Consider the following 25,405-nt stretch of genomic DNA (forward strand, 5'->3'; position numbering starts at 1 on the left):
AGTCTGTACACATATAGAAATTACACATATCCTTCCCCTACTCCATCCCCTTTTTTTTAAAGAACGCAAATGATGGCAGGTTATTTTTCACCAAACAATATATCTTGGAAATTGTTCCCACCTACTACATAAAGAGCTTTTTCATCCTTTTGTATGGTTTCATAATATTCTGTTATATGGATAGTATAACCTACTTAAGCAGTCCTCTTATTTTTGGACAGTTAGGTTGTTCCCAGGCTTCTAAACAGTATGACAATGAATAACCTGGGGCATATATCATTTTATGCTTCATGAATATATCTGTAGGATAAATTCACGAAGGGGAATTGCTGAGTCAAAGGGCAGGTGCATTGGTAATTTTGATAGAGATTACCATATCACTCTCTATAATGGTTGTAACAATTTGTACTTAATTCCAACATCAACATATAATGTGTGCTATTGATCTTTGTCAAGCTGATAGGTTAAATACAGTATCTAATAAACAAGAAACAAGCTTCTTGGCATCCTAGAGAAGTAACTGGTAGGCAGGAGGCCTGAGAAAATACTGTGACCCCTGTTGACCCAGAAAACAACTCCATCAAATGAACTCCTGGGATTTCCAAATAGACAACAGACTGGATTAAAAATTGCAAGTATTGGGGACTTCCCTGGCAGTCCAGTGGTCAAGACTCCACGCTTCCACCGCAGCGGGTGTGCATACAACCCCTGGTCAGGGGAACTAAGATCCTGCATGCCTCACAACGCAGCACGTCCAAAAAAAGAAAGAAAGAAAAGGAAGTAGCAAAGAATTCTGGCAAAGAATTCTCTCTGACTTAGTCAGATAGAAGATTAAAAATAAAAAAATTCTAGTCTTCCTTCCTAAAACAAGTTCTGATAAAAACCCCTAAACATCCAAAGTCAACTAAGTACAGAAAGTTTAAGGCAAAGGAATTTCCCTGTGTCCCGCCAGGAAGAGGAATGTTTATAATCTCTGCACTGGCTATCATAGTTACCCAAAGAATTAGCTTCCTTTGTTTTAATTTCTATTAGGTGGGAGAACATAAGGGATTTTCTAGACCACAGCTATCCCAGCAGAATTTTCTGTGATGCTGGAAATGTTTCATATCTAAGCCATCTATATGGAAGCCACTAGCCATGTCTGTCTATTGAGTCCTTGAAATGTGGCTGGTGTGACTGAGGCATTGAATTTTTAATTTTATTAAATTTTACTTAATTTAAATGTAAATAGCCACGTGTGGTTAGCAGCTACCATCTTGGACTACACAGTTCTGGGGAGACAAGTTCAGAGTTTTCTTTTGCTAAGAGAGATGCCCATTTCTTACTGGGTCAGGATGCTCCAGACTGCAACATCGGGACATAAATGGGGTTGTCGTCTAAACTTTACTCCAGATTTCTCTTCTCTGCTCAGGGCCCACTTTCCCCTCAACTTGTTGAACTTCTAGCCCTTCTCCTCAGACCCTCCCCACATCATGCCCCTTCTGATCTGCTCCAACCCCTCCCAATTCAGGTTCATTTTCTTATCTCTCCATCTTCTTGTTCACCAGCCATCTTGGCTATGCCTAGAAGGCTTCCTCTTCAAAGCCAGTCATGCTTTGCGAGATATGTTCTTGAACAAAGACATTTCACTCCCTGTGAGAAATTATGTATTCGGCGCATAAAGGAATATTTCATTCTCCTCAGCACACTACACTTCACCTTACTCAACAGCGTGGTTTTCCTCATGAGTGCCATGTTCCCTTCCCTTTATGATACAAGAGGTTTTCATGGTTCCCATGTTGGTTTTTTTCTACCTCTTGAGCTTTGAAAATTGAGAGATTTCTGTAAATGTCCTATAAGGCCCTGAAATGAGTAAAGTGATTCTCTTGGGATCCCATCACTATCTCCCCCCACCTCCCCACCTCTCCCAGATGCAGCTTTGAGGCTCTTCTTAATTTGAAAGCCTCTTTGATTCTCAGCCTAAGGGTAGAAAGAAGGGCTCCAGGGCTATAAACTGATGGGCAGAGATTTTGATTCTATGTGTTTGATGATGCACCTCTGCCAGCTTTCTCTGATGGGTGTGTGACAAGCCTGGGGGCCCCCAGGCCCCAGGTAGAATCTAGCCTATTGCTGTGGCCACCCACTCAGGAAGGCACTCCCTCCACCTTCTTTATGAGGTAGTCACTTGTAACCTTGGGCCTCACACACAACTGTTTTTTTAAAGGTAAAAGAGATTGCAAGTGGAGTGATGACTTAGGGCCAAAATTTACCTTTCATTTTCTGTTCCTTCTAATTAGGAGAGTCAGTGGGATCCAGGATCTCCAATTACTGCAGGACTCTGCTTCCTGAAGGGAAAAAGAGTCAAGGTCAAGGTGTTTTTCCTTCAATGCAGACTACCTGCTGTAGTCCAGAAGAAGTTCTTCAATGATATCCTTTATCCTTTTCTAGCTCTGGTACTGATTCTCTTTTACTCGTGTTTTATTCCTTTCTTTCAGGAACTGGGGTTGCAAGGTGGTATGGAATTAGATGTTAGCCTTCAAAGTCACCATCTTATCCAAAAGTACTAATAATTTCTTCCTTTCTTTCTCTAATTCATAGAAAAGCTCTTTAAGTTTAAATCAGATATTCATAACATTTTGAGTTTTGACCATGTCTGGAGAAAGGGCCTACTCAAATAAATATACTATCAAAACCTAACTGCTATAGCACACAGGGAGACAGGGTAGCATTGCCTCTATTTTCAAGATAATCTTTGGATTTCTTTACTCCTGTTCTGTCAGGGGGGAAAAAATGGGTTTAGAGAAATCTGAACAGTTCCCAAAAATAATAACCAGTTGAAAAGTCCTTTTGCTACAGTTTTCTCAGGAAGCCGAGCAAGCCTTTCCATTTCCTAGCAGGTCCCGCGAAGGTCAAAAGAACAGGGAATGTTTGCAAAGGCATCTTGTTTGCTTTTGTTCCCACCAGCACTTAGATCCCCTGGGAACACCAGACTCTAATAAGCAAAATAATCTAAGGAGAGGAAGAAGTAGCAGGCACCTTTTAGATGGGATGTACTGCAGCCAGAACATCGACCTGGGGATGGCTTTGCACCACATTGGTATTTTGAACTTGGAAAAGTTCCATCTGTTTGGTAAATGCATAGCTTTTTTTTCATTTTACCTATTGACCCCTTTCATTTAAAAAATAAAAATAGTTAACAAGATTTAACTAAATTTTCAAAACCCAATACACATTTTGGCTTGATGTAAGTAATTTCCATTTAAAATTTTGATATTTATGAAATATAATTGTATTGCCTTTTAATTCTAATAGCTAACATTAAGTATTTTAGAAGTAAAATAAGGGACTTCTCTGGTGGCGCAGTGGTTAAGAATCCACCTGCCAGTGACCGGGACATGGGTTCGAGCCGTGGTCCAGGAAGATTCCCACATGCCATGGAGCAACTGAGCCCATATGCCATGACTACTGAGCCCACGTGCCACAACTACTGAAGCCCATGTGCCTAGAGCCCACGCTCTGCAACAAGAGAAGCCACGGCAATGAGAAGCCCACACACCGCAACGAAGACCCAATGCAGCCAAAAGTAAATAAATAAATAAGAACTTTGAAAGTTTATGAAAAGTAATTATTTTGATTTTATACTTCATCTATTTATTTTATTTTTATTTTTAATTTTTGGCCACGCCACACAGCATGTGATATCTTAACTCCCTGACCAGGGATCGAACCAGTGCCTCCTGCAATGGAAGCACGCAGAGCCCTAACCATTGGACTGCCAGGGAATTCCCCTTAATTTATATTTTGATAAACTATATTCAAATTTTTTACACTTTGGATACAATAAGAACATATTTTTTTAATCCTTTAGGTCATTACTGTCAACAGAACACAACTATGTGAAAAATGTTGATTATCACAATTTTGTTATAATTTTGCTGAAATGAAGGTACAAAGTACAAAAAATAAATTTCATGAAATATAGAATAACTTACAAAGTATGCTTCCTTTATTTTATTACTCTCCCAAACATCCCTGACCCATCAACTGAACAGCAAGACAAGAGTTCCAACAGTTATTCTTGGTAACCTTTGATAATTTACTGATTTGGGCATATAAAACTATAGCTTTACATGTATTTTTAAATATTGTCATTTCAAAGATACAGTTGTCAAGACTGGAGAGTGGAACACATTTTATTTAGCAGTGTGTTCACCTGATCTATGATTTTTAACATTTAGGCATAGGGTGTGTGGGCCTCTGTGAGTGCATTAGTCCCAGGGCCTGCAAACGTCAGGGGTAGCTAATCAGAGCTTCCCCAGGGATCATGGTGCGATCTGCTGCACTCAGCTTATCTCTTGAGGAGGAGTTCTTCTAGAATTCTAAGAAATATCATTTCTTCCACCACCTGACACCTAAAAGATGATTAATTTCAAGTCTCTTGACCATCAGGTTCTAGCTGTCACATAATTTGCCTTTTCAATGTGATGCTCTCCTACTGAACCAGGGCTGGGGCCTTCCAAACAACAAATTAAGAACAAAACCCAGTAAGAACTAAAGAGCTGGAAACAGGCTGAGTTCTATGACACCTTGCTATTTCAAGTGAGGTCCTGGGAGCAGAAGCATTGGTGCTCCCTGGAAGTTTGTTCGAAATGCAAAATCTCAGGTCCCATCCTAGACTGACTGAATAAGAATATGCATTTTAATCCCCAGTTCATGGGTATGCCCATTAGGGTGTGAGAAGAACTTCTCTAACTCTGGACTGAGACAATTAGGGGAAAGGTGAGGAAGAGGGGGAGGATGGTGACACCGGATCAGCTAGATGCTTGGGGAGGGACACCCATGGGAGTAGTTTGTCCTGGGTTTCACTGACAGCAAGGGCACTCGGGTAGCAGCATAGGAACCCAATGTGATGACTGGGCCACTGGGCCCCAGAGTGGGGAGGATGTACCAAAAGACATTTTAGGATGTCTGCCCACGCACTCTCTCTTCCGGGGGACTGCTGTCCCTAGATCCAGTTGCACTGGAGTGATCATGTCATAAACTGTGTGATCCTGAGCCCCCTGGTTATAACCCATATAATCAGAGATACATCTCAGGTCCAAAGGCAGCTAATTCATGGTCTGGTCAGTGACGTGACTTGTGGCCTAGCTGGAATATATAAGCTAGGCCATCAGATTCCTCCCTGGGGGGTTTAGGTTGGTTAAGGGCGGGGAGGTAGGCGTTCTGGCAAGTTATAAAGAATTAAGGTTGGGTGGCCCTAACAGGCGATGTGCAGGCCTAAAGTATGAGGCAATGGAGACACTGACTAAGCAGAGGAAGTTGGCCAGAAAAGAAAATGGGAGAGGAATGGAGGAGATATGCACACGCGCAAGGGGGCAGGGGGCAGCTGAGAAAGAGAAGGAGGTGAGAGAGCAGCCTCAGTTGCTGCCCTTCCTCTAACCCATGTTTAGTTTTTCCAGGTATAAGTCTTTGATTCTAGCAACCAACAGACCCTTGACTAGAAGAGTAGGTGCATTAATTCCTAATAGTCTGAACCTGAGTAAGCTGAGGCTATTGAACTATAATCCATCTATTAGAGTTGGCTCAGAAACTGGAAAGAGTGAAAAGAGTGAACTTTGGTGGGAAGAGATTGACCTCTGAGGACTGACATCTGGGTGTCTGGGCACTCAGTTTAGTACTCATGTGTAGCCTAGACATTACAACAGCATGTCTTATTTGCTGTTACTTGGTTTGTCTCTCTGTTTTTCAAAATTGGAGGAAAATGTTCAAAAGTCCAACAGAAAGCTCAGATTAGGGATATTGCTGATTAAGTACTTATTTCGAGCTTGGATTATCCAAATCATTTTTGTTAATAAGGTCTTAATATTTGAACATGTTAGAGGAGATTAATTAGGGAGAATTAAAATAATACTTCTGTAGCAGTCTTGGCTTGAACCTAACTGTGTCCACCACTGGGCTATTTAGACATATGTGGCCATGGGGGTGGGATAGTGCAAGTAGGGGCTCCGAAGGAGTCTGTTCTTGGGGCTCCATTTGTACAGAGTTGTTGAAGAAGGAGCATGACCTTTGCCCATGACAGCAGAGCGGGTCTTGGGAGGGGAGTCAACACTGCCCTCTGAGTGCTAGGGAGAGCGGGGCTTCCAAAGATGCTGAAAGAGCTGTTGTCCCTCAGAAATCTGAAACATCAGGGCACAAACCTCATTGTTTTGATGTCTGGGTGACATTGAAATGTGACAAAAAATGGTGGAGGGGTTCCCCCACTTCAGCAGCAGAGCTTCACGTGGGCCTCTGGGCACTGAGGGCAGTGGTATGACTCAGACACCCCAAGCCTGCTGGGCGAGCTACATTCTGTTTTAAGTTGGCTCTTACATGTCACATGACCTTGCTTTGTTCATAGTCTACACCAGGGGTCCCAAACCCCCAGGCCTCGGACCAGTACCGGTCCGTGGCCTGTTAGGAACTGGGTCGCACAGCGGGAGGTGAGCGGCAGGTAAGCAAGCGGAGCTTCCTCTGCCGCTCCCCATCACTCCCCATCGCTCGCATTACCGCCTGAACCATCCCCCCTCGCCCTCCGACCATAGAAGAATTGTCTTCCACGAAACTGCTCCCTGGTGCCAAAAAGGTTGGGGACCCCTGGTCTACACCCTTAAACTCTTGCCCAACACCTGTTTTTTGTTGTTGCTGTTTTCAACTCCTGATGTCATGCATATCCCAAATCTTTACTTGTCTACTTGTGTCCAACGGGACTTACTATTGTGATCTCTTATCTGTTCTCCCCACTGCCATTTTTGCTCTCCTACATTCCATGTTCAGCAGAATAGCCAGCAGGAACTTTTACAAATGGAAACTTTCTCTTAATATTCCAATGTCTTCCCGTCATCCTTAGCATAAACCAAACCCCTCACCCGTGTAGTCTGGCCCCTCCCCATCAGACATCACCTGCTTCTGCTCTCCTTGCTGGTTTCACTCCACCCCTGTGGACTTTCTCAAACACCTTTGAGCTCGTCAGAGCATTTGTGGAAACTGGTCTTGCTGCTTGGGGCTCCTTCTTCTGTCAACTCAAATGCTACCTCTATTGCTAACCCTTTCCTGACCCCTCTGTCTAAGATGGCTAGCTCTCTGCTGAAGCCACTTTCTAGTATCTCCTTATGTTTATGTTTTCATTGAATGTGTCACTATCTAGAATTTCCATGTGTCTGTTTCTTGTTTGTTTATTGCCTTACTCCCTCCAGTACAATGAAAGCTTCGTGATAGCAGAGCCCTCATCTGCCTCATCCGCTGCTATATCGCCAGCACCTAGAACAGTTTCGGGGACACAGCCGGTGCTCAGTAAATAGGCATGGAAAGCACAATTTAACTCCCTCCTATGTCTGATCTCCCACTGGTTGCTTAGATCACATGCCTACATTTGCTCCTCTGGCTGTGGAGGTTCCCCTTTTCTCCCTGCTTATACCTCTTATACCTGCTTCTGGCAATTCTGATAAACTACTCAGATCAAGCCTCATCCCTGGAATTTTCTCTAGTCCTGGAAGAGGAAAGCTAATGGGTGGTTGACTCTGTGCGTTTAGAGTTTTGGTGTTTGAAATTATTCCTATTCCACACCCACTTGACTGCAGAGACATCCTTTCTACCAGTACTTTGCTCTGTCTTGCACTTCTCTGCATGTTGACTCTTTTCTAAGATAGCAGACCTGCTTACTGGCAGTACCTGGGCCTCACATCCGAAGAGGTCCCCACCAGCCAGATGCTGGTTCTCTCTCCTAAGTTCCCATTTGAAAACTCCTGCGGGAGGACTAGCCTGACTTGTGTCATGTGCCCACCCTGCATCAGCCAGCTGTGACAGGTGGACTGAGTCCCACCGCCCAGGCATGACCACTGGGGTCCACTCCTGAGTCTCAGGGCTATTTTTGGAGAAGGGAAGCTTGTTGTGAGCTGGGAATATACCCCAATCTCTGTCTCTTACAGTGGCCCTCCACCCTTGGCTGACAGGACTCACAGTGGATATCTAACACAAACTGAGCCAGTAAGAATCCCTCTCTTAGAATTTTGAATAATAAATTAGTGTAGGGTAAATCAACTTTGTTGAGGCATAATTTACGTACAATAAAACACACCCAACTTAAATTCAAAGAGTTGTGACAAATGTACACACCCATGAAATAACCACCATAATCAAGATATAGAATATTTAAATTATCCCTCAAAGTTCCCTCATGCCCCTTTGTAATCAACTCCTTCAAACCATACCTAGGCAAACACTCATCTATTTTCTGCCGCTACAGATGAGTTGGGCCTTTCCCAACTCATCTGTACAAAAGGGATCACACAGCACGTATTCCTCTGTGCCCGGGTTCTATCATTTGGCACAATGCCTGTGAGATTTCTGCATGTTGCCCCATCTATCGGTAATTTGTAGAACACCCAGTTTTGGTCACAAAGTAACAACCGATCAACAGACAGAGAGGAAAGAAGCCAAGATACGGAGGGAAGTAGAGATGGAAGGCCACAGGGTCTAGGAGGGCTAGAGAGTAAACTCAGAGTCTGGTTCTAAAACAAAAACTTTAAAAACCACCACCACTACCCAGGAAAGTACAATACTATCCCATTTATCAAAACAAAGGGGAGGAAAAACAAGCCCATATATGAGTGTACTTGTCTAGGCAAAGGCTGGAAAGATACATACAAAGGGGTTAATTGTGGTTATCTCCGGGTGGTGGGATTATGGGTCTTTAAAAATATTATTTTTGCTTATCTAAATTTTAAAGTTTCTACAATCAACAAGGGTTATTTTTACTTTAAGGGGAAAAAGTATCTTTATTTTCAAACGTGCAGCTTTTAAAATCAGGCCGGGAAACTTCTCAAATGCTTGACATTTTTTAATGATGCAAAATGTTCCTAGCTACATTTCAAACCTCTGATGTGGCAGTTACAGCTCTGCTGCAGTTGTTTAAAAGCAAAACTTCCGAAATAGGATCATTTCTGACGAATTATTCACTAAGCTCGGTTATGTTGAAGGCCCTCTTAGGTCCTCTCAAATTCTAACTGTTCTATTTGTGGGCTAAAACCGTAACCCAGCTGTCCTTGTGATCCTTGAGCCTGTGGTCAAGTGGAAAGGATTGTACTTCCATCATTCTCAGAATGTGGGCCAGCAGAATCACTTGGGGTGGTTATAAAAATGCAGATTCCTGAACTGCACCCCAACATATTGACCCACAGTCTTTGGGAGTGGAGTTCAAAGGGTGACTTTTAACAACCCAATTAGGCTATTCTGAGACACACTCAACTTTTAGAGTCAGTGTGTTCATTTCTGACCAAATAAGCTTAGTTCCTCCCCTTAAACAGGCTTCCGAGGACTCCCACATCTAACCAGCTGATCTTCACCTCAGCTCTGCCTCTGCTCCCAGGACTAGTCATAACCTCAGGCAGAAGAGAACAGAGCTGGTATTGATTCTGTTTTGTTTCAAAGAACTGTGTCCTTTGCTTTCGTATGTTTACTCTCTCGGGAATACAAGCACCACCACCCCTACTCCTGAATCTCGGGCCTTTGTGGCGTTCTTGCTGTCCGGGGACCCCTTAATGTCTAACTGGTTTGTTGCCTGCTTTCACGGACATCCTGTTATGTCCCAGCCAGGGGTTCTATTGTTTTGCATTACCTGTCTCCTGGGAGACCCTGATAATTTTAAATTATTTTTTCTTTTTGCGGTACGCGGGCCTCTCACTGCCGTGGCCTCTCCCGTTGCGGAGCACAGGCTCCGGACGCACAGGCTCAGCGGCCATGGCTCACGGGCCCAGCCGCTCCGCGGCATGTGGGATCCTCCTGGACCGGGGCACGAACCCATGTCCCCTGCATTGGCAGGCGGACTCTCAACCACTGCGCCACCACGGAAGCCCGACACTGATAACTTGATGACTGCCCTCCAGACTGACCCTTCTCTATTTGTGCTCATGTAGAGAAGGTTCAGTGCTCCTCCCCACCCATCCACTCCTACTCCTGGTCTTTGCTCTGTACTGGTGACTGTGCTTATTTCTAGATGCAAGTCCCATTCTGCTGAGTGGATCCTAAAAGATGACAAGAAGGAGATTGGCTCTAATAACTTAGATTTCTCTTGGGCTCATCCTTCCAAGTTCAACAATGGATGTTGAGCGTATTGAGTCTTATTGGGTCTTAGTGAAGTTGTCTCTAATTATTCTTAGAAGATTTTCTGGGTGCTGCTTTATCTGTACTTACCTTGTCCTCATTTCTTTTTTTAAGTTTTAATGATGGCATACGTTGAATTTGTCCTCAAGAATAGAAATAGTTGGACTTCCCTGGTGGCGCAGTGGTTGAGAATCCACCTGCCAATGCAGGGGACACGGGTTTGATCCCTGCTCTGGGAAGATCCCACTTGCCGTGGAGCAACTAAGCCCGCGAGCCACAACTACTGAGGCCGTGTGCCACAACTACCGAAGCCCATGCACCTAGAGCCCGTGCTCTGCAACAAGAGAAGCCACCGCAATGAGAAGCCCGCGCAACGCAACGAAGAGTAGCCCCCCGCTCGACACAACTAGAGAAAGCCGGTGCACAGCAATGAAGACCCAAAGCAGCCAAAAAAAAAAAAAAAAAAAAGAACAGAAATAGTCAGTAGAACACCAATGATCTATTACTATAATGTCTATATCACAGTTAAGATCCAAATAGTGTTGTTTTTTAAGTCAACTCGATCAAAGTCCACTACTTCAGAATCAACAGCCTCTCTGAAATCACAGTAACACTTAAATATGGTTAAAACTCAAATTCAGAAGTTTGGTTAGTTGAAAGGCTTAATAAATTTCCAATTTGTCCAAATAGAATTACCAAGAGCAAAATTTAGGGTTTTTCTTACAGAAATACAGTGCACTAGAATTACTAATACTAGACAGTTGTTAGAAAATTTGGAGTCCTGAGATGCAGAAAATTGTGTTTTTCAAAGATGGCTACACAATATCTCCCACCTCACATGCTCCTCTCCCTTCAAGATGCATTCTTGAATTCCTCTCCCCTTAAATCTGGGCTGGTCTTCATGACTTCTTAAACAATAGAATTTGGCAGAAGTGAAGTTCTGGGATTTTCAAGGACAGGTCATAAGGAGCTGCGCACTTCTCTTGAGATGCTTGCTCTGGGGCAAGTCCGCCACCATGTAAGAAATCCAACTCTCCTGAAACAGCTATGTTGTGAGCAAACCCGAGCGAGCCATGTGGAGAGAGACAGCCACGTTGCCCAGAGCCTAGCTGCTCCAGCCATGCCAGCCCAGGTACCAGACATGTGAGCCAAGTTGCCATCTTGAGCATGAGGTAACAAGGAATCCAGGCCTATTTCAGACAGTTTTCCTGTTGTTCTTCTGCCTAGTTAGAGGTTTGTGTCAAACTATACCACCATTGGCCATTGTGGCCTTAACGAGAGTCCTAAGTCTCCTAAGTTTCCACTTAAGTGTTTCCACTTAAGTGTTTTGATATGCTTTTTGCCTCTTCAAGAGCTTCTGTGCTGAGGGATTCCTGGTTGACTGGGCAGCAGCCATTCCCACACATCCATGGCTGGCCGTCAGGGATTTTCAGATGTTGATGAACATCATGGACTGGAAACTGCTAGGCAGCTTTTGGCAACAGGAATCCACCTTTTCTTGGCCCTCCTGGGATTCTTCTCTGCTTTACCATCAGCCATATGGAATTCTGCTGAAGCTCAAACCACAAAGCAAAGGGCCAACTGCACACAGAAGAGATCGCATTGCACTAAGAAGATTTCTGATACTCTCATTGAGGTCATGGGGAAGCTGTCCTACAAAATGTAGCTGATCTAGGGCCACCTCCTGAAGGACAGCTTTTAAAAGCATTTCTTTCAGCTCTATCTGGCTTTAACCCTTGAGGCTACAGCGTGAGGATTCACTATGGCCACAAAATAAACACAAATGCTTATTTCCTAAATCAGAAATAACTACAGAGGGATTACCTGTTGGTCTAACACAGACTACTTTGCAAAATAACAGCCAACTTGGTGGTTGGTTGAGGAGGTTGGACTGTTAAACTTGCAGGGGAGAGGGTGGTGTGACTCCTGTTAGTATCTTCATCCTTTTGTTTCTTTTGTTATACTCTTTAGTAACTTTTTGAGGCAGTGGATGGGGTTAGCTAGTAGTAGAAGGGATTAGCTCAGGGTTACTTTTTGCTTCAGTGTGGGCTATTGTTGAAAGACCATCCATACCCATTTAATGCTATGCCAGGGCAGCAGAGAACATACAAGAAAGCTTTTATTAAGTTTTGTTCCTAGCTCTCACCAGTATTTACTGGGAAGACTGTGGCAACAGAGGCAATCTCTAGCCAATAGTTTCTTAGCTTGGGAATTCAGATGCTTTGAAAATAATGCAATATGGAGGAGAAAAAGAGGGTCTCGTTTTACAACTACCTAAATAATTTACTTAATATTGACACCCAAATTTGTTCACCTTTGTATCTATGCCTTGCTCTATACATTGAAATTTTGTTCATCATAACAAGGGAATACTAGTGAGTGAGAACCACAGTGGTGTTGTCTTGGTTTTCCAAGGCTTCATCCATAAAGGCCCTAAAGACAGCACCGGATTTTAAAGGTGCCAGTGCAAATATTTAAACATGATTACACAGCATGTTCCCCTTGAGAAGTACATCTTGCATTAGAAAAGTCAGCTCAGGAAGTCTAAAGCTTCAGAGCAGAGAAAGACATTGTTTGTATCACAGCGAAATATGGTCAGTGTTATGTCACTGCTTATGTCAAAGCAACTGAGTAATACCACAAATTAAAAAGAAAACAATTTGCTGATTCACTGCATCCTGGATCAGAATTGCAAACAGAGTTGGTTTTAGTGAGCACAATGAACCAATGGAGAAACATATGGAGAAAGTGTTTGCTACTCTTTTGTCTTTTTTTTTTTTTCCAAGTAGGGATAAATGGAAATTCTGGCTATGGTAGAATTTGTAGGTTTTCCCTGAGTGCTTCCCTACTCTCCCTCCCTCCGCTGAAGCCCAACTAAATGAGACTATCATTTTGGCTTTTATTGCCTGAACAAAGCAGGGCAGGCCAGCTAGCCTAGGAGTCCAGCTCTGGGTGTTAATCCCCTAGGTGACCTTGACATCTTGCTACTGAGACCCCACCTGCAAACTGCTCTGATCTTTGAGAGCCTGGATGTCATGGAGAGACGTGCTAAGCTTCTGTAGGATATTTGTAAGATTTTATGTCAATATTTCTGGGATATTCAGAAATTTTATTGGTGGTATGTTTTTTAGTTCACAGTGAAATTATAGCATCCTTTGCTATTTAATAATACAACCAATTTGCTTATTAAATTTGGCTTTCAGGGCTTCCCTGGTGGCGCAGTGGTTGCGAATCCGCCCGCCAACGCAGGGGAAACGGGTTCAAGCCCTGGCCCGGGAAGGTCCCACATGCCGCAGAGCAACTAAGCCCGTGCGCCACACTACTGAGCCCGTGTGCCACAACTACTGAAGCCCACGCGCCTAGAGCCCATGATCTGCAACAAGAGAAGCCACCGCAGTGAGAAGCCCGCGCACCGCAATGAAGAGTAGCTCCCGCTCACCGCAACTAGAGAAAAGCCCACATGCAGCAGCGAAGACCCAACACAGCCAAAAATAAATAAATAAAATAAATAAATTTATTTTAAAAAATTGGCTTTTAAAAACTCATATGCACTCTTTGAGGCATTACGAACTAAAAAAAAAAATCACAGAAACACTTCTAATTTTCAACCACTTTTAACAAATAGGGGCACATACAGTGCCTTTGGAAGGTGAGCTCATTAACTCTATGCGTCTATAGAAATCTTTGCAGGTAATGGGCCTCATACTCCATAACGTGTACAGTACATGGATAAATGAAGACATTGGTTCTTATGACAATCTTGCTGAATATAGAAAACCCATATAGTAAAGAAATGGTGGAGGAAATCTCCACCACCACGACCCCACCCCCCTAACCAAAGACGAATGCCCTATGGTATTCATTGTAAAAAGTAGAAACACTCTCAGAGATGTGAGGTCTGCAGAATGACTGAGGCATAGAATGATTGAGGCAATACCCATAACACAGTAAGATGAGCTCACTGAGAAACTGAGCCATGCGGCTGAGCTCTGCCAGAACCCCCCAAAAACCAGGAAGGCAAGAAAACTGGGGCAAACCTTAGGATCCAGAGAAAAGAAGTCTGTGAAAGGGGTTTGATAACTCCTATTTGTCCGAAGCAGAAACACTTAAAAATCATTTTTAAAACTTCCTGTAATTTAAACATCTTACCTCTACCTTTGTGACACAATCACTGTAATTCTTCAAGTTATCCAATTTTTATACGAAGTATTGGACTGGTTGAATGCCATTTTATAAGTTAGATTGATTTCCTTTATATGGTTTACAATTTTGCTTGCTTTTTGTGTTTGATATGATCAACTTCTACTAAGTTCATGTTTATAAAGACATAATTTATGGGGCTTCCCTGGTGGCTCAGTGGTTAAGAATCCGCCTGCCAATGCAGGGGACACAGGTTTGAGCCCTGGTCCGGGAAGATCCCATATGCTGCGGAACAACTAAGCCCTTGCGCCACAACTACTGAGCCTGCACTCCAGAGCCTGCGAGCCACAACTACTGAAGCCTGCGAGCCACAACTACTGAAAGCCCGCCACCTAGAGCCCGTGCTCCGCAACAAGAGAAGCCACTGCAATGAGAAGCCCACGCACCGCAAAGAAGAGCAGCCCCTGCTCGCCGCAACTAGAGAAAGCCTGCGCACAGCAACGAAGACCCAACACAGCCAAAAATAATAAATAAATAAAACATAAATAAATTTATTAAAAAAGACATTTATTTTGGACGAGTTTTCCTGTAGTGGAGATTTTTATGACTATCTTTTGTTTCCTAACTTTTGTTGACATGGAGAAAGCTGGGAGAAACAGATACAATGGTTTTTGTTTGGGGGGGCTTTTTCTGTTCTGTTGCTTATATTCCATGTCGTACAGTGGAAAGAATGATGAACTTCATCTATGAATAGCTTAGGAGAAAAAAGGGAGACCTAAACTTAATTTATAATTAAAATTTAAAATTTAGGTATAGTCCTTCCTTTTATAACACTTTCCCTGAAAAAAAAAAAAGAGAGTGAGTTATACTAAATGGAAACAGTTTGTTCATCTAAAAACATTAACTTCTTGGCTCCACCGTAGCACTTTTCTTAATACTCAAAATTTAATACGTGTCCAGCTTTACCTACCCTCTACTGAACAGTATGCATTGTTCTTGCTTGTTAAACAGTGTAAACAGCAATTCTTAAATTCCACTGTGATAACAGAGAAACTTAAGCCTACCTACTTTAAAAAAAAGTAAAACCACAATTCACCTAAATGCCAAGAGGAAAGAAAATAAATCAGATTACTACAGAGATGATTCATTTGGAGGCCTTTTGTTTGTTTTCTTTTAAATAAGGTGGTGATTGAAAATGAAAAGGCTCTGAAGTAAAAGCCTAGCTCTGCTATCTTTTATTAAAAATTTAGGGAATACAATTTTAGAAACCTCGGTTTATCCAGCAGTTATCTTAATTTGGGCAGTAGAAAAGGAGCAGGGCAAATATCCCTGATGATGGACTTCTAGGTAATTTCCAGGAATGAAATACCACTATTCTTTTTTTCCTCTTGCAAGTCATTTTTCCCAAAGTACACATGGTCCCAGGATTGTTAGATGACTTTTCCATTGTTCTCTTGGTAAGGGGGCAGGATGCATACTTGAATCCTGAACTATTTATTTATTATGATAATAATAATTACTCAAAATTCCCTCCCTGTATGTTTCTGGCTAGGGTGAACTACAAGAGACATTTTTACACAGATCTGGGGTTTGGAAGCAAAGAAGCAACCACTTTTTTTCTTTATAAATTTTATTTATGTATTTATTTATTTTTGGCTGTGTTGGGTCTTCGTTGCTGCATGCGGGCTTTCTCTAGTTTTGGTGAGCGGGGGCAACTCTTCGTTGCGGTGCGCAGACTTCTCATTGTAGTGGCTTCTCTTATTGCGGAGCACGGGCTTCAGTAGTTGTGGCGCATGGGCTTAGTTGCTCCGCAGCATGTGGGATCTTCCCAGACCAGGGCTCGAACTTGTGTCCCCTGCATTGGCAGGTGGATTCCTAACCACTGTACCACAAGGGAAGCCCCAAGAAGCAACCACTTTGTAGCTAACATTATTGCTTATCTGCTGGCTTATCTTGATGGCATGGGACAGTGGCTGGACCTACAACTGCTCCACCTTCCCCTGAATCATTCTCCAGCTTTTTCAGCTCCTGGGTTAGATATATAATGAAGGGGACAGCTTCTCCCACAGGCTATCTATACCAACAAGGTTAGAGGCAGTGAGAAGTGACATGGTTTCAGTCTGTCCTCCTGGGGTTTTAGCTCATGCTTGTAGTTTCCAGGTTGTACTTGCTTTTCCCTACTTTATATCTATCTTCCCTTCCAGGCTGTCTTTGCTGAAGTCTTCAAGCTCCAGGATTAGGTGTGATCACAACAGCTTTACAGAGACTGCTTAAAGAGGCCCCACAATTGCGTAAGATTAGATATGATTTACATGATACACACACACACACACCACACACACACACCACACACCACACACCACACACACACACCACACCACACACACACACACCACACACACCACACACACCACACAAACACACACACACCACACACACCACACACACACACACCACATACCACACACACACACCACACACACACACACACACACCACACACCACATACCACACACACACACCACACACACACCACACACACACACCACACCACACACACACACACACACCACACACACCACACACACACACACCACACACACCACACACACACACCACATACCACACACACACACCACACACACACACACACACCACACACACCACATACCACACACACACACCACACACACACCACACACACACACACCACACACACACACCACACACCACACACACATACACACACCACACACACACAACCCCCACACACACACACCACACACCCCACACACACCACACACACACACACAACACACACACCGCACACACACCACACACACACCACACACACACACACCACACACACACACACCACACACACATACACACACCACACACACACAACCCACACACAACCCACACACACACCCCACACACACACCCCACACATACCCCACACACACACCACACACACACACCACACACACACCACACATACACCACAGACACACACACACACACCATGCACCACACACACACCACACACACACACGCACCTCCTAGTGCATTCTGCTCCTTCTGCTCCTGTGGGTTCTGAGGCTTCAACTGAATGCTGGCTGATTGTATTTCATTGATTTTATTATAGCTGGGTAAATGCATTATCTTCTTTGGGTTTGCACTTCCAAAAACGTTATCATTCAGAATAGTGTACTGCAGGTTGGTTATGTACGTTTTGTACTTTGAAGACGAATTAAACTCAATGCCTGAATTTGAAGAACAATAAACTTGATCAAATAAACAGCTTGTTCACATCTTTCAGCTTTTCACAATTGCCTAACTTATAAAAATTGCTCTGGGACAAAATAAAAAGAGATAATATACACATGGTTCTTAGAAATATGGAGGTAGACATCAGAAGAGAACAATTTAACCAGTTGACCAGTTGCCTCTGGGTGGCAGGAAGTGAGGATGAGGGCATCTGGAGATGCTGCTTTTGGTAGAAGACTTTTAAAGCATCATTTGACTCCCTAAACTAGCTGAATGGAATATTTTGATAAAAATAAGCATTGTTACAAGAAAGTTTTCATAAAAAGCCAAGTTCTGTGCCACCTATTTGTAATAGGGCAGGCAAACAGGAAGGAAATAGTGGACTTCCCTGGTGGTCCAGTGGTTAAGCCTCTGTGCTCCCAATGCAGGGAGACTGGGTTCAATCCCTGGTTAGGGAAATAGATCCTGCGTGCCACAACTAAGAGTTCACATGCCGCAACTAAAGATCCCACACATGGCAACAAAGATCCTGCGTGCCACAACTAAGACCCGGCACAGCCAAATAAATAAATAAATTAATTAAAAAAAAAAAAAGACGAAGAAGAAAGGAAATAGGAAAGGTTATCGTTTGAATTGGACAGTAGAATTTAGTTCTGGAGAGGTTCCAATACAAGTTGAAAGGAAGGTCAAGTTTGGGGAGGAATATGAAACAGTAAGATTTCAAGGGATAAGAGGATGAGCTCTTCCTTCTTTAAGACTCATTTGCTACAAAAAGAAAATCTTGGCAACAAGTGTCTCTCCTCCCCAGCTCTCTGCCTTCTCTTATCTGTATCTTGTGAGCTAAATGAATGAAAATTTAAGAAGTTATTGAAACAAGATAATACATTGAAGCAGCTCCTGTCAGAGCCATGTTTCACGGACTTGAGGAGCCTTGAGTTCTGGGACTGGTATAGTGACGGCCATAAACAATAATTTTCACTTAAGAAAAAACTTTAATTCCTCTCACGGCTTAATTATATTTTAGCCTCATTTATTTCCTTTTCATGACTCAAGCCCTTGCATTTCAACTTCTTGCCAATTCTTCCACATCCTCAATTTGACCTTTCCCTTAGCATTTATTATTTTCCACCCAAGTTCACATATAGAAACATAATTTGGGAATATCAGGGCTAATTTAAGTCAAGGCATTGGTGAAAAAAATTGGGTAGTTAACCCCGTAACAATAGCCTCCCCCAAAGGAGTAAATGCATGAGAGTTTTTTTTAAAAGAGAAAAAAGATAAGGTTGGGAGGAAAACAACAAGAAAGACATAAAGAAAAGTTCATGGAAAATGGTTCTACTCTGGCAGAAAAAAAACAAATTGTATATCAGCAGCTTCACTAGTCCTATTTCAAAGCAATAAAATAGTTACGTTTTATCTAACTCATTCACTTGTATCCATTTTAGAACTGCCTGCTCCTCCATCCTTCAGAGCTTATTCCTTAAATCATTTGGGAATTCCAGCTACATAAATTTCTAATGAGTCCAATGAAGCCTGAGAGCTGAATGAAAAGTATTACATTACTATCCTGCCTTTATACATAGTTTTTCCTTCTAGAGACATAAAGCATTTCACACATACTTTCTCTTTTACTCAGCAGGCATTTCTAAGAGTGGAACAGCAGGCTGTGGACCCTAAGTCATGTGAATCGTCGGCAAGGGAGACTCAAATTCCAGACTTCAAGTTCTGGACTTTTTCCACTGAACTCTGGCACCACTCTAGATCCAATTGATGTACTTTCCAGACTGTGGTTCCTTCTGATTGATGACTGTTCAAGGGATCCCTCCTAGAGACCTTTCTCTAGGTCAGTTTCATTCTGTTATCAACCCCTGTGGGTAAAAATCCTCCACTAGTTACAAATTCGGTTCATGTCTGTTCTTCCTGACTTCTCATCAAAGAGTTTCTACCCTGGCGTCATGGTCACATTTGCAGATTCTTTCCTGAGATGGGAATTGTCTGGGCCTGAAGACAAGCTCTGTTATGAGACTACCTACACTCTTAATTCCTTCTCACCTACCTCAAGTTTTAATTCCCTTTGAGAGATGTTTGTTTGAAATCACTTTTGGTTTGAAATCACTTTTTCCAAGAGAAGAAATCAAGAGCTTGGCAAACAGAGATTTTGTCTGTTGGCTTATTCACTGACTCAAGGACTTTCACTATTCCCTGCTCTGCGACTCTGAAAATAATTTCTTTGTGCTTTCAAATTGCCTATCAATAAAATTGGAATCTCTCCGGTGATAATGACTAATTTAAAAATATTTTAAAGCATTGATATCAGAGGGGGTCCCAACTTCTGAAACATCATTTACTACCCACAATCCTTACATTTATTGACAAAGAAAATGATTAGAATTTGTGTGTGTGTGTGTGTGTGTGTGTGTGTGTGTGTGTGTGTAATAGGCTGTGTTGGGGGTGAAATGGTAAATGAATTATCCAAAATTAGTGATGTTATCAGACAAGCCATTTAGAAGAAGGATATGTCACTCGCTACCTCCTCATGTGATATGGGTCCATTAACCTTTGGCTATATTTCAATAAATAAAATTGGAAGACAGAACACTTATTTCCCCATTTGAAGGTATTCCCCAGATACTTTACAAAACTTATGCATTAAAATATGCGATACAATGGACCATGGAGATGGCAGCGCCTTGGCTGAGGCAGTGTGAGAACTGTAGGGCGGGGCGTCCATGGAAGTTGAAGGAGGAAGTGTTTATGAATGACCTGCTGAAATGTGAAAAGAAGATGATATTCTCCAAGGCATCAGGCTGCTGGAGGACCTGCTGCCCAAAGGGAGCAAAAAGGAGCAATAGGTCATATCTTCTACTTGGCTGAGGGCACTGCCAGCTCAAGGAATGGGAAAAGACCCTAAGATATATACAGGGGCTGCTGCAGGCAGAGCAGTCAGGCTAAGGAGCTGAAGAAAGGAGAAAACTGTCTCTGTCTCCCCTCCCACATCGGCTCCTGTCCCCCCACTCCCCGCCATCCCTCTCACTATCCCCACCTCGCTTTGCTCCTCATCCCAAGTCCCTCTGAATTCCTGCTTATTAAGATTCCTCCCCCTCCCCTCACTTTAGGCCCTTTCAATCTCCCTGTTAATGGTCTCCCTCCAAGCAGGTCCCCCTCAGCCTCCGCTCACCTCCCCAACCCCTCACCAAAGGCCTTCCTGGTAAGATTTAGGAGCTAGCCAAGTCGATTTATAAATTCTCTCAGCATGTCTAGTTTATGTTGATTCTTAGCAGCATTAATTTGGGAATTTCAATTTTTTAAACCCATTTCTCAAACTTTGCCATTGCTCTAATCATGTCACAGTATGATGCAAAATAAAATAAGGGCCGAATGGTACTTATGCAGGGAAGGGAGATGGAATGAGGGGCCTACAACGCAAATCCACTTGTGTCCCTTTGTGAGGCGATGAGAAAACTAAGGAAACCCACGACTGGGCAAAGCAGGCAAAGAGAGTAATGGCTCAGGATCCTTTGATTTTTTGAACAGTGGCAAAATCAAACTAGAACCCAGGTCTCCAAATGTATAATTTCATGGTGTCAGTGAAGCACATGAGCTTAAGAAGTAGGAAGGGGAGTTCACAGTCTGGCTCTGCCTCTTAGGAGTGTGAGAATGGAGGAAAGTTACTTAGCCTCTTTGAAACTGTTTCTCCTTTTGTGAAATGGGATACATTTGCTGCAGGATTAAATGAGCTAACCTGGCAAGGGCCAAACTGAGTTAAAAGTCAGTCTTTGCCCCAGCCTCCTCAGCCCTTTGCTTGACAGGTGGAGCAAGCCACAAGGATTGCACAACTCCTAGATTCCCAGGTCACATCAAGGGAAGGAAGGTGGCCAAATCTTTATCAGGAATTTAAACCTGGCTTGTTTGCCCCTGGCTCAATCTTATCACTGTGCTGGGGTAATTCTCCAACCCTCTCTGGAACTCAGTTCATTCCTCTGTGGGATGAAGAAATACAATCTATGCCTTTAAGACACGGGTTAGATAAGAACCAATTAATGTTTATAAAATACAGTGTTACCCAAGGATGAGAGTACAGGGTCAAAATGCATTTTCAATACATGCTATTATAGGTCAGGGTAGTGTTTCCCAAATTGTGGAGTTTGAATTGCTGGTGGTATACAAAACAGTTTTTGGCTGCCGCATAAAATGACAAAAAATATGTAGAGAGAAAGTGACTCCCTTTCAATTGTCTTTAATTACATCAAGAAGTAATTCTCATTTGGAGTCTCTAATACTTGTTTTTCTCTTCAAAAAGAGAGTAAACCTTGGGAGCCATGCCTTCAGCAAGAGGAGGAATTAAGGAGAATTTAGAAATATTTCCAAAGTTTTAATTTTTATGTTTGTCTTCTAGTTATAGCAAATAACACTGGTTTCCCATTTATGATAATAGCAACCTTTTTTCTTAAGAGTAAATGGAAGTTTTTTTAAAAATAAATTTATTTATTTTTGGCTGTGTTGGGTCTTCGTTGCTACATGTGGGCTTTCTCTAGTTGTGGGAAGCAGGGGCTACTCTTCGTTGCAGTGCGCAGGCTCCTTATTGCGGTAGCTTCTCTTGTTGTGGAGCACGGGCTCTAGGCGCACAGGTTCAGTAGTTGTGGCTCGTGTGCTCTAGAGCACAGGCTCAGTAGTTGTAGCACACGGGCTTAGTTGCTCCGCGGCATGTGGGATCTTCCCGGACCAGAGCTCGAACCCATGTCCCCTGCATTGGCAGGTGGTTTCTTAACCACTGCACCACCACGGAAGCCCGGAAGTTTTAAAATACATTACATATTAGAAAATTTTTAATTTAAAAAATAGGGAATTCCCTGGTGGCGCAGAGGTTAGGACTCTGCGCTCTCACTGCTGAGGGCCCGGGTTCAATCCTGGGTTGGGGAACTAAGATCCCACACGTGGCAAGGCATGGCCAAAAAAAACAAAACAAAACAAAAAAACTTGATTCAAATAAAAATATTAAGTAAATACTAACATAAATGACATGTGGATTTGGACAAATTGAAAAGGTAGTTTTCAAATGACTGAAGTTTGGGAAACACTGGCCTCATGGATGAGGAGTCCAGGGACCTGTATTCTAGCCCTGCCCCTGGTAGAAACCTACCATGTGACTTTGGTGAAGCTGAGCCACAGCACCTTCATCTGGAACTAACAGGGCTTGCTCAGTTGGTCCCTAAGGCAACTTCCGGCTCCAGTATCCTATCATTTGAAACAGATGATTAAGACATTTTCTGTTTTCTGGTTAAGAATCAGTTGTCCTGTTTTCTCTCCATAACCCCCTTCAGGCATTTGATACCTAATCGAAAAGAAATATGCATCTCCATTTTATTAACACTCATAAGTTTAACTAATGCATATGTTGTTCCAAAAATGCAAAAGAAAGGAAGGAATTCTTTGTAATGGAAAGAATACTGGATTTTGAGGGAGATGACATTCATTCTGGTCCTCCAATTTGCCATTTACTGAAAATGTGATCTTAGGTAACCTTAAGTTCTCTTTAGCACTAAAGTTCTATGAAATGCAAACAAGTCTATAAAAAGGAAGTAGATCAGCTGAGAATTCACTGCCTTTCCTTTCTAACTGAGATATTTAATACCCCACAGTACGATTTTAATATAGACTCAGAGCTGAAAGGAGATCTTCGTTTATTTTTTCCCACTCCCCAAGGAGATCTTCATTTTAACTCTCATTTTGATACTAGCATTGTACTTGGTACATAGTAGGTAATCAATAAATATTTAATGAATAAATAAAAAGTGGTTTCTCATGAACATGAGGCCAAGAAGAAACACATTTCATCAGGTAAGAATTTAATTAATTCAAAGGGAGTTAATTGAGCACCTACCATTTGGCGGCCATATTTGCCAAGCATTATACCTTTTACCTTCCATAAATAGCAAGATGAAAAAGACATGGCTTCTGTCTTCTATTAACCAATGACACTTTGAGGGGAGATGGCATGTATACAAAATAACCACAGTACGGTAAAAGAACTACAGTGCAACGTGAAAAGTGCCAGGCTCCTCACGAGCAGAACTGTGCCCCATCTTCATTCTTTTACTAACTAGTTGTATGAATATGAGAAACTCATTTGTAGAGTCAAATATCAGTTTCATCACCTGTAAAATAAGGTTACACTGTATGATCTCTAAGGTCCCTTCCAGCTATGAATCTGAAAATGATTCTATGCCCCTGAGAAATTAGTTTAAATGCTAGTCTCGAAGACTCCTAACTATATATTGGAGATTATTTCTTCAATACGCTTATTTCTCCAGGTAAAAATAATAAGCAAAATCACACAATTTTTTTTTTTATTGGCTTCAATCACAATTGCCTTAATCTTTGAACTCTCCTACTAGCAAACCTTCGAATTTGATTTCTCTTGGATTTTGTAAAGACAGTACTAGGAACACCTGCTTTCTCAGTTTACCTCAAATGCCCTAGTGGGAAGCTAGATGAGAGAGTCAATTCAATTCCATTCAACAAACATCTATTGAATATCAATTATGTGCACAATCCCAAAAATGACTCCAAGATAGAGAAAAGTCATGGCCCTCAAGGAGCCTAGAACCAAGTAGAGAACGTGAAGCATTTTCATTGCAACAAGAGAATTCATTTCATAGAAAGGAAAAAATAAATTCAGAAAGTAAAACAATACGGAAGATTAAAAAAGAACTTAAAAAGAAACGATATGGAGGAGGGTTGGAAATCAGTCAGAAATTCCTCGGCCTAGAAGAAACGATGAACCGTATGTTAGCAAGTAAAGGTATCAGTTGGAAGATCTTGCATTCTAATTCATTCCACCAGGGCAAGACTGGCTGGGGCCAGCAGCTCGAGCAGAGATAGCTTGTGAGCTGTCCGCAGGACTCTCTGGGTCCCCGGAGAAGGACTCAAATTCCAGCCAATGCTGGCACCCTCCAACAGAAGGGAGAAAGAAACAGCTGACTTAAAAAGTTGCCCCCAAAGTCAGGCAACCGAAGTTGAGAAGAGTACAGAAGCATTTCCCAAACAAAGAACAGAGGGGAGGACAAGTAAGAGAAACACTTGCCTTTCATGCAGTCGGTGAAAGATAATTTTCTTCTCCCTCATAATCTCTCCAGCTGGTCATAGGCAGGAACATTCAGAAAAATGAAAATGCAAAGCTCTATCAGAGGAAGAGAAAAATGATTGATACGAGGAAAATCTCCATCACTGCATGGAATATTCCATTTTATACAGATTTCTCCTGAAGGTCCAGGACTGAGCTAAAGGACTGAGCCTGCGTGTAGGTGCCCTGAGTTTGCGGGTAAGGAAAGGAGAAGGGGATGGAGCTGAGTCAGCTCAGCAACAAGCTCTGGGAATCCTACAGAACACTGGAGACAGGGTCTCCGCTTACCCTTTTAGATACAATACGATAATTTCCTATAGGCTGCCAGGAGCGTTCTGGCTCAGACATAGATGTAGAAACATCTAGACTGGCTACACCATTTTCCACACTTTCGGCCATTCTGGGTATAGTTGTAAACTAAGATCAAATTATACATCTTTGAAAACCTGATACTAACGTTCTGCTCATACCACACTGTCAAACACCTCACAAAAAATGTGAAATCAGGAAGAAAAGTGAAAAATAAGACAGCAGGGTAAAAGTAGGGGCATTTCTAGACACTTCATCCCCAGCAAGACTACCACAGACAAAAGGAGTTGCCTCCAGAATTTTCCTCTGGGCTCTATTATTTTTTCTGTATGTTCTACAACTATCAAGGTATCTACTACAGTTTATTAATGCACATGTTTGTGTGTATAAATTATGCTTGTCCAGCTAAATTCTGAGCAAATTCCACACTCTTCAATCCAGGATCCC

The 25,405-nt window shown here is 42.5% G+C and overlaps 1 long non-coding RNA gene across 1 annotated transcript in view; it reads right to left on the reverse strand.

Moving 5' to 3' along the window:
• Positions 1-708: 708 nt before the first annotated feature.
• The window catches only part of LOC125962170 (uncharacterized), a 28,708-nt gene continuing 4,011 nt past the window's right edge, over positions 709-25,405 (reverse strand). The window contains exons 2-3 of the long non-coding RNA XR_007473665.1: positions 2,250-2,324; positions 709-729 (exon numbers count right to left, since the gene is read on the reverse strand). This is a non-coding gene — a long non-coding RNA (uncharacterized LOC125962170). The remainder of the gene's footprint in view (positions 730-2,249; positions 2,325-25,405) is intronic.

Source organism: Orcinus orca, chromosome 19, assembly GCF_937001465.1.
Source record: "Orcinus orca chromosome 19, mOrcOrc1.1, whole genome shotgun sequence".
Lineage (NCBI taxonomy): Eukaryota > Metazoa > Chordata > Mammalia > Artiodactyla > Delphinidae > Orcinus > Orcinus orca.